The sequence below is a fragment of the Thalia democratica genome, chromosome 3, assembly GCF_965202585.1.
Source record: "Thalia democratica chromosome 3, ktThaDemo2.hap1.1, whole genome shotgun sequence".
In the NCBI taxonomy this organism is placed as follows: domain Eukaryota; kingdom Metazoa; phylum Chordata; class Thaliacea; order Salpida; family Salpidae; genus Thalia; species Thalia democratica.
In genome coordinates this window covers 92,142,489-92,153,922 of record NC_139167.1, presented here as the reverse complement: position 1 = coordinate 92,153,922, position 11,434 = coordinate 92,142,489, and positions in this window count along the sequence as shown.

Sequence of the window (11,434 nt, the reverse complement as noted above, 5' to 3'; positions counted from 1 at the left end):
ATGGTAGGTGGTCTTTGGTCTCTGGAAAACCAGCTTGAACATAATGAATTAGCTTCACCATTTGTTTACCTTTTAAAGTTTCTTCTTTAACTCGGTCAAAAGTCACAGCTTGAAATTGGTCACTTACTTGATTACTTGCAATGATACACTCACTGTCTGGCAAACGTATTCCAGCTATAATTTCAGAAGCACTTATCTCAACTTCATCTTTTGTTTTATGTACGGTTACCACTGGATGACGTGACATTGCATTTGGAGCAAGGTGTAGTTTACCAGGTTTATGTAGAATCTTGAATCGCCATAAAAGACTTCTCTGCTTTAACCGGAAAAGTCGGGGGTTTGCAATTTCATCAAGTGTTCTGTCTCCAAATAATTTAACCAGTGGTTTGTGATCAGTCAGAACCAACAAATTATCACATCCTTGTGTGAAATACCGTGATTGCTCAAGTGCCCATACAATTCCAAGGCTTTCTCCCTCTACCGCAGCATAACGTGATTCAGAAGGTCTAAGAAAGCGAGAGCCTGCTAAAACAATACGCCATCCGGTTTGACAACATCCTGGCACAGCAGACTTACAAGAGCAATGTTTCTGCGACAAAAAGTAACCAATACCAGTTGTAGACCAGTCTGGCTGTATACAAGTGGGCTTTCCCAAATCAAAAAATTGTATTCCCTTTGTTATGGCTGCAACTATAGCTTCTCTTGATTTGTAGAATGTATCATCTAGCTCATCATTCCAGTAAAATTTAGTTTTTGGACTTAATAATGGCTTAAACACAATCATCAAAGAAGTCAATTGGTTGTAGTGTGAAACTTGGTGCACTAAACCAAACCATGATCGCACATCTGTTATTGACTTTGGTATAAGAAAATCTCTAATAGCATTTATATACTTTTCTTGTGGCTTAATTTCAGATTTCGTAATAGTAAAGCCAGCAAAATCTATTTCTTTTTGTGCAAATTGAAACTTTTCAGGATTGAGTACAACTCCATTTTTTCCCATTAGATCTAAATAGTCAATCATACGCCACCAATGATCAGCCAACTTCTCATCCCATAAAACAGTGTCATCAACGCATTTTGTCTTTCTAGGATGTCTATTATGATTTTATCATACCTGCGCGTATATGCATCTCCACTTGCCAAATAACCTTGTGGTGCTACTTTGTAGTAGTACCTCCCCCATGGAGTGAGAAATGTTGTGAGATGATGATCTTCTGGACGATGTGGTACTGAATGAAACCCATTCCATGCATCGGTCACACTTTTCCAGGTGTTTGCAGGAATTTCACATACTTGAATGAATGGAGGCTTTACATGATGTGTTTCTTGTACACAATACTTATTTAAAGGTGAAAGGTCAACAACTCTTCTACAGCTACCATCAGCTTTAGCAACCACAACCATACGATGTACCCAAGTAGACGGTACACCAATTGGAGTCTTACCAAGCACACCTAATCGAGTATCCCTATCTAAAGTTTCTTTTACTTCATTTTCCCAATGTTTTGAAATTGGGGAAGCAGTTGATATTGCTTTTAGAATGGCATCTGGGTCAATATGAATTTTCAAAGGTGGACCTGTCATTTCTGGAAGCAATTGGTGAATACATTTATTAAATGTAGATGATGCGTACCTATCTAAAAGCCGTTCTCTCATCTTTTGATTGTTTGCAGGAATGCAAGCAAATGGCAACTCCTTTGGCCTATCAGGGGGAGGAGTTCTAGGTATACAATCACAAGTTTGCAGTTCTTCATGGACAGTGCAGGATTCAATGGTCGCACCAATACGAGGAAAATCATGATTTATTATGCCAAGTGTTATACAGGGATTTCTTGAAAGTAAAAACCTGTCAGTACATGGGCTTATATATACCATTTCTTTTGCAACATGAACTTTACCTTGTACATCTTTAGCCATTAATTCCATAAATATAGCACCAGTTATTTTGATCTGTTCTCTGTTGGCCGCTAACATTTTCCTTTTAACTGGTATAAGACTTGACTTCTTAAAACCATGTTTGAGGTAACTATTAAGGTCCCATAAGCATGACTGAGCACCCGTATCTGTAACCACGTTAATTTTGCAATAATTTTGTCTAGGACATTTTATATTCATCTGAGTGTATATTGTTCATCAATAGAATTTTTTAATTGAATTGTTGGATGTTTCAGTGACACTGATGCTTTCCATCCATTCAAACAATCAAAGACGTAATGATCAAGTTTTACTACACTATCATTAACATCAACTGACTCATCAAAATTTTGTGTATATGATCCACTAACTAGAAATGCATTCGTCTCATCTGCACAATTGTTGTCACCATGATAAACTTTTTTCCTGGATTTATTCCAGCATTGCTTACATGTAGAACACTCAATATACTTGTTATTTTTCCTGCTCCAAATAAATTTTGTAGATGTTTTACTACATATATTACAAGTTATTTTACCACTTGGTCGTTTTGTAATTTTCCTAAAGGATTTGTACGACGAAACTAAGGCAGTAACAGCAGGTTGTGTCATTGCATCACGTGCCATCTCTTTTGCTTCAATAAAACCAATTGTCTCATTGACATCTTTCTCGTCTAAACTACCCCATCCTAACACCTCTTTCCGTATATCCTCATCAGCTAAACCGGTTACCATGACATCTTTAAGGATAATGTCTGTGAAATCTATCATTTGGTTACAGCCATCCTTTGGGCATATACATGAGTACGAGCATGTACTAGCTTTTCCCTTTAAACGGACAGCAAATGATCTCGTGTTTTCAGTCAAATCCTGTCTTGTACTAAGAAAGTCTGATCATCGTACAACAACTGAAACAGGAATAACTGCAAGCTGCTTGATCATCCTTAAAAGCTCTTGCTCACTTAAATTTACTACATCATGATGTCCTTTCAAAATAGCATCGCCTAGATCTTCCTCACAGCACTGGTACAGTTGACAATGCTTTTCTACTTCTGTCATTTCCATACTTTCTTTAAAAATAGTCCACTTTTGCAAAAATATGTTCCAACTCTCTTCATTGCAGTCTCTCCCTGTTCGAGGACGGTCCATTTTCGGAGGCTTTGGTTTTGAAGAATTTGCATTAATGTGAACGTTGTTGTGAATGATAAGTAAAGAAGCAGCTACAGAAGCATCAACGTCTGGTGTTTCATATGTGCAACACTCAAGAGGGAATTTAATCACAGGCATTGTAGATTCTATTTGAATAAGATTTTATCATAAATAAATATATCTTTCTTTGTTGAGTTTATTCACAAACTAATTAAAAGAATGATAAAATCTGTACAAGAAAACATAATGAAAGCTAGGTAAATACTTATACAAACATGAACTTTAAATTAGTAACTTCTAGTTTGTAAACTAATTAATGAAAGTGTTTTTTGTAGATTTAAGCTGTACTTAAACACATTTAGAATTAACTTTACAGAAAAATCCTATTTTGAAAAAAAGAAAGCATATTAACTATATATTATAATTTGATGACGTTTGTTTTTGTTATATTAATTACTTTAAATAACTAATTTAAATATTAAACTATAACTTTTATAGTTTTTTTTTTTTATATAATATTTTCTAGGCTATTTTACATAATTTTCTTAAATAAGATTAGTTTGATATTTCTTTAGAGACAACTTTCAGACTAAATTTTTATATTTAAGTTTTAATACATTTCTAGAAATTTAGACAATTAAGGTAAAAATTAAAACATTACCCTTCGTTTTACAAAAAAACTAGTTTTAGTAATGAAAAAAAACAAAATTTTACTTTTAAGAAGACGCCAAAAGTTTAAACTATAAAATAGTAATTAATTTACCAAGTATTTTTAGTGGTAATTCTTTGTGTTAAAACCAAACATTTCTACGATATTATACATTTTTTTTTTGTGAATCTAGTATCTAATGACAAAATGAATACTGTAGACCAAATAAAAAAAATATGTTTCAAACTTAAATACATATATTTTTGTTAGTTTTGCCAGTGACGTTATTATGTTTAAACACAAACACTGTGTTTATAATTAATGGATATATTACGAAGACAATCATCAATATATCTCTTGTATTAGGGTTAATAATTTAAAGCTGTTTATAATGCAGCTAACTTTCAATCTTAAAAAAAAAATTTCTAGAGCCTAAATAAATTTTTATCCACTTAGTGAAAATGCAAATTTAATTAACACTTCATCATCAAAAATATTCTGTAGAACAAAGTAATGCGCAATTTAAGCTGTATAAAGTTACTTAAATCCTAAAAAAAAGTTTTTGTAAAGTAGAAGAATCTGAAATTATATGAAAAAATAACAAAGTAACATCTTGAAACTTAAAACAAATCAAAAATTGAAACAAAATCTTTTTATAAACGCAGTTTTCTTGAAGTGGCAGTCTTTAAAAAAGTTATACCTGTTGTAACACTAAATAGTTTATTGAACGACAAAGAAAAACGCTCACAATATTTGGTTCTAGGACCTAGCGTACAAAGAACCTTTCGGTTATCGAGTCGCACACCACAGATACCTTTTAATGCATTGTACGGGCTCAAATACACTAAACTAGTTTTTTAAAGTTTGAAAATTATACAAAACTACATGCTGTTTATAAAAAGAATTTGTTAAAACATAAAGTAAAATTGTCTAATACATAAAAATATTCTATAGATTTGCATTTATATTTTTCGTTTAAAATAAATATAAATTTTAAATTGCAAAACACGTCAATATAAACAAGTACCAGACTATTCTAATATATTTTTTTTTTCAATACAGAAATTAAGTATGTCGTACGTACGTAGAAAAAAAAAATTAATGATTTCTGATGTATCTTGGTTGCATAAATCGTTTCTTTTCTACATTTTTTTCAGTTGTTTAAACTTTATATTTATAGAGTAAAAAACGTTTAAGTTTATAAAAAATGGGTTAAAAAAAAGTAAGTATAATAAGTGGTTAAAAAATAACCATCTATTTTAATTTAGCTTTTTGCAAAGTATTTTTATATTAGTATTTAGCTTACCTTCAGGTTTTAATTTTTTTTTTATAGACTCAAAGTACTGATTAAAATCCATAAAATTTTATTGTGATTGTTGTGAGACATAACCAAGTATCAACAAATTTTTATTTAATATATAATAAACATAGTATTTTTTATCTTTTATACTAAGATTTATATTTTTAACATAGCTAGTGACAAAAGCAAAAGAATTAAAAAGATTCTGAATTAAAAGTTACTGTTGTTAAAATAAATTTATCAGTTACAAAAATTTTAGTTTTAAGTTTCATATTGAACACAAATTACACACTGTGATAAAATAAAATAATAGCACTGCCTGTAATGATGTTTTTGAAAACCCAAATATAAACATAAACACTTAAACAGGCATAAAGCTTTAAATTAAAAAAATTCTACAGACCATTAACAATATTTTGTAATACTTTAGAATGAAATGTTAACTTAGTTAACAACTTTATAAAAACATCACTAGGTTATTACACATCAAAAAAGAATAAATACTTGTTTAAATTAATTTATTTAACAAGACATAACGTTCTCAACTAATATTTAAAACTTCGATAGTGTGAAAGCCGTTTTTAACACGATCACTAAAAAATTAATCTTTAGTTAGAAAATACTTAATATTTGATATAATTAAAAAGTAAAATATTGTATAGTTACACAGCTGAAAAAAAGGAATTCAAAAATAGCTTTAATATTTATAATCATTTATATTTTTTATTTTACTCAAACTTAATGTTTCAAAGTGTAGATTTTTAATAGTGGCTAGATTCATCTTAGATATAACTGCTATAACTATATTCTTTAACAAAATTTCCATTGAAGAAGTTCTAATTCTTTTTTATTTTAATAAATTGTAATATATTTGAGTTTTGTATAATTGCTTATCATACAAAATTTAGAAAAAAGCTTTAAAAATAAAACAAAAACTTAATAACTACTAAAAACTATTTTTGAAAATTAAATTTATACTACTAGTAGATTAAAAAATTACATTAAAAACAAATTTAAAACTACAAAATAAATGTTTATTTTTGACCTCAAAAGTTTCATGTGTTTAAATTTTATTAAAGAATACAATAAATATAAGACTGGCTTTGATTATTGGTGCTACTTAAACACGTCAAATGAAAAAAAGTAGTTATTTTTCGTTTAAAATACTTAATAGATTTTTTTACAAAAAAAGAAAAGAGATCAAAGTTATCAACTTAAAAATTTTAATTAAATTAAAGTACGTTATCTAACTTGCAAATTTTTTTAAACTATTTGAAATGTAAAAATTTGTGAAATACATCGATTACGAAATACGATGAGAATCAAACTTCGGTATTAGTTAAATAATAATTGACTTAATTTTTGTTATTGTATTTTACAATTTACTAAATACCACAAACGCTCCCTTGCCTGTGTTTTCATTAATTTATTTAAATTTAGGTTTTCTTAACTTAATTTAAAATATTAGCTGGCCTAAAGCCTATAAAAATCAAATACTTCTTTTACCATTTGAAGCAAAAAAATTATAAACAAAATACTTAATTTTGTTGTTTAGTTTTTTTTTTAGTTTTTTTTACTCAACTAAATTTTAAAGTCAAATTCATTATTTTAAACTTGCAAGTTTGCTTTAAACTAAATTTTAATCTGTAAAGATATTAGTGCTTCTAATGTTATTTAAAACCTTTTTATAACATATTTTTATAAAAAAAATAATAATTTTTTTTCTTCTACTAATAAAATACCTTATCTTTAAATACTAAAGTACGTCATTAAAATTTTATCATGATCGTTTACTACTCAATCTAGTATGAATATTTTAGAATTTAAGAAAAATTTAAACACACACTGGACACTATTTATATAGCCTAAACCGGCTGAAATAGTAGTATCAACTACAACTATATGACGACTTCTTTAGTTCGAATTTTTTTAGACATAAAGCGAACAAAAATGTTTTACTGCATTAAAACTACTTGTTTCTTATCATCCAACAAACAAAAAATTTTAATTAGTTTTTTAATACATTTACATTAAGCATTTTATAAAACTATCAAAAAAAATATTATTTTATGATTATTTATACTAAAGGTAAAACTGAAGGCCGACAAATCGCTACAAAAAATGTAAATCTAAAAGAAAGTTTGTTTAGACTTAGGTTTGAAGTATTTACAAGCTGTTCTAAACCAACTACTCAAAAATTAAAATTTTCTAAAGATAATAACAGACTTTTACAAAGAATCCAAAAACAATATAGTTTGTTGCTTAAAATAAGTCAAAAATTTTTCTCATTTTCTATTATTTGTTGCACTAATACATTATATTTTAGATAATTAACATATACAAATTATTTTAATGCATGACTAGCAATCACTTAAGGATGTTGTTTACACTTGACAAGTCATGTTAAAAACCTTATTTAATTTAAAAATATGAATATTTCATAAGTAATTTTTAAGAAACGTACTAGTCATGTCAAGACTCAAATTCGAACCCAAAAAAACTTGATAAAAGGTAAATGTACGTATTATAAAGCTCTACAAAAAAAAAGCGTTCACATTAATTTTAATATTCAAACTTGTTGCAGTAAAAGAAAATTAATCTTTATCTGACTTTTTGAATAAATTCTTATAAAATTTCAAAAATTGTCAGCTGAAAACAGTTAGCTAGATCTTTTATCTTTCCACATACTTTATTTTGTTTGTTGTTGTTTAAATCCCTAAAAAATTTAAACAAATTTTAAATAAAACTTTATGGGATATTGAAGTTTAACGTCTTTACAGTATTGAGGAAATAAATCAAATAAGCTTACTACAAAAGCAAACATATATATTTTATACGTAATATAAATTTTTATTATTCTATATAACTAATACCCTGTAAAATATTTTTGTGTAAATTATTCTAAATACTTATAACTAGTTTAATACTCAGTTTAGATAATAAAAGGAACGTTCTGTAAACATATAGATTAGTTACCATTTTATTTGATATGCTATATAGAGTATACTTTTAACTGCAAAGCGTAAAATAAAGTATAAAGCGGATAAATAATGAAGCTATTTAAAAATAAAGTGTATCGTATTTTTTTTTGTTTACTTGATATTTTTTGTAAATTAAATCTTCTATATTTTTTTAGTGGTATTACAGTTAGTGTTATATCTAAAACTTACTTCCCTCAAACTATTTAAATTTTTTTTTTTTTATTAATATTGTAGATGTTACAAATAATTAATTAGTAAAACAGTTCCAAAATAAAAAAAACTAAAAAATATTGACTTTTTGTTCATTGAAATTATAGTGGTTCTCTGAATTAAGACTTATAAAGAAAATACTGCAAATAAATACTTTAAATAAAAGTTTGAAATAAATTGTTAGTGTTTTAAACTGTTTTGAATGCTATTTAAAGCAATGTACTAAACTAATTTTAATGACAGATTTTAAAGACGTTTTTTAAGAAAACTTATTAATCGTTTATAAAAACTAGTTGGCAACAATATTTTTAGTTTGTAGTCTCTAAATATTAAGTGAAAACCACACTAACAATGAAATAAATTAATTTCACATAAGTTATTAAGCATGTTTAGAACTATCAAGGTTTAAAAAAAAGTCTTGATGAAATATTTCAAAAGTAAATGTTATACTTCTTTTCAAAACATAGCTATGTTAACTTTACTTAAAAAATTCAAATTATTAAACATATAGTATTAAGAAAATTTATAGCATATATTGGTACTTGAACTAAGAGTTTTTACATATAAAACATTCGTCGTATTAATTTATAATAGTGGTATAAATTATGTCTTAAAGACAATACTTAATTATATAGAGAGAGATGCATTCATTTCTTAATAGAGATAAGTAGTAAAATTATTTCGTAAAACTTCAATCTATAATATTTTTTTAAACTTATATGCTTAAAAGTAAAATATCTGTTTTTAAAACATTTTAAAAATAATTTAATTTAAAAAATTGATGGTTTGTTACGTCATAATAAGAAGTCTTTCAGGCTTCAGACAGCTGTTTTGAGAACAGCTTGAAATTATTATTGCTATCTATTTTTACAACATTTAAGAATGCGTAGTTAATTCATTTCATTTATACAGGCGTATGCGTTTAAGATATTTACGTAACTACTGAACTTATAAATGTTCTAATTCTCTTTTATGTTCTAATTAAGTGATTTTTTATGTTTCAATTAAACTTCCTTATTGTTTTCTTTTACAGGTTGTTTGTATTATAGATTGAACAAAGTTGTTCAGAATGTTTATCTGTTATTCGACTCATTTTCCAACTAGGTAAAAATGTTGTTTTTTTACTGTCTTAAAAAGAGATTTATTTTAACTTAGTTTAGTTTTTTACTTTTTTTAAATGCCGTTAAATAAATAGTTGTTTTTTTTTTTAAATATATAAACCGGTTATAAACAAAACATTCATGAAGTTTTATTCTATAATTTTTAAAATATTAATACAAACTGGAGATTTTTGATTTATAAGTAGTGTTTTATTAGACTTAAAAAATGTATCTCGCTAAACATGGCCTAGTTGTTGGCATACATTTATTTCAAATTAATTTTACTAGTCCTTTGAAAACTTCGATGATGTTTTTCTATACAAAATAAAAGCACTATTAATTTAATTATGATTAATTGTAAAAATGTGTAGAGTTAAAAACATTAAAGTATATTTATATAGTTTTTGTAAGTAATTAAATATTATAGGTTATAAGTAGAAACTTTAAAAATGTTTTTTACTAATTAATTTAATTTATAAAGAAAATTTACATGTAATTTACTTTTTTTTTGGTCCAAAACTGTTTCAACTACGTAAACAATATTGTAACTTAGTTTCTTATTTATTTTTAATAATACAAAGTAATTTAAAAGATATATTTATAATAGTGCTTTTGAAAGTTTAAGTTAATCTTAAAACTTAAACTTTTTGTAAATATAGTACTATTATTTTTCAATTTCTGGAATAATAGACTATTTTATATAGTAATTGAATTGTATTTATATGTTTCTTTAGTGTTCACTAATATTAAACATTAAGCCGAAAGTTTTTTTTTTTTAAAGATTGCTGTTACAGTAAATATTAGTACTTGCCTATAGTAAAATTTGTTTTAATAAAATCTTCAATCGTTATTGTTGATTTTTTCTATACTATGTTTTTTAAATGTTCATTATTTGTTAAACACAGAGAATAAGCATTGAAAAAACTGTAGTTAGAAAAAAAAATAACTAAATAGAACCTTTTCACATAGTAAATATGATTACTAAATGTGTATAATAAACAATAAGTAAAATGTTTAAAACTATTTAAAAAACCTTTACCTGTATGTACTACACATTTGGATACAAATTTGTTTATATTTTTTCAAAATAAAACTTTTTATACGTAGGTTGTGTCCTAGTTTTAGTATAAACAAAATTAAGCAATTATAATAAACAAAAAAAATTGTCTAATTTATGATTAAATTAAGTCGATTATTTATCGTACAGTAATACTTGAATAAGTAAAATTACAACAAATGTTAAATGAAAACTACTTGAAAAGAAGTTAAATAAAATAGTTAAAAATCTTTAACGTTTGTAGTAAAAACTAATAACAAGTTAACTAACTATAATAGTTATTAATAAATAATATTTCAAATAGTATAGAATTACGTTACAAACTGCAGTATTTAACAAAATAGTTTGTGTATGTAACTAATCACAAAATACAATAAGTGTTTAATTATTAGAGTTTTTCATTATGTTTTGTAGCTGTTTTGCAACAGCTTTTAAATTAAAATTCGCATGAAATTCATATTTATCTATTAGCTTACAAATTTATGCAAACTATTTATAGCTAACTTTTGTGGGTTTTAAGTTTTTACCTTACTAGGCTACTTTAACATAATGTATATAGTTTTTCTTCTAGTTAATTTTTTAGCAATCTTACTAAAAAATGTGTTTTTAAAACTATATACTGTTTGAAATGCTTCGTTAAGCAGCACTGTATAACAGATTGGTAACTAAAACATATTTAATTTAGTCACATTTAATTAATGTTTGAAAGATATACATTTTAATACATAGTTTAAATAATGTTTAAAACTAAAAAAATTAAAAATAAAAATAATTTTATTTATAAAAGTTAAATAACTATGTTAGATTATTAACTCTTCACGTCTTAATTACCCAACAACTCAACATATTATTTAATTTTCAGCAATTGTGTTTAAAACGGCTTTAGAAATAACAAAGTTCGGAGTAACAATTAGATAAATTTATGTCTGACTCAATACCACGTTACTATGAAATAGTATTATTTTCTTCATTATGACATAAATTACTGATGTTTTTGAAGTTAGAATCAGAAAAATATTAAAACAAAAATCAAAAGTTTTGTAGAATTGTAAACAGTATTTGAGTTTTTAAC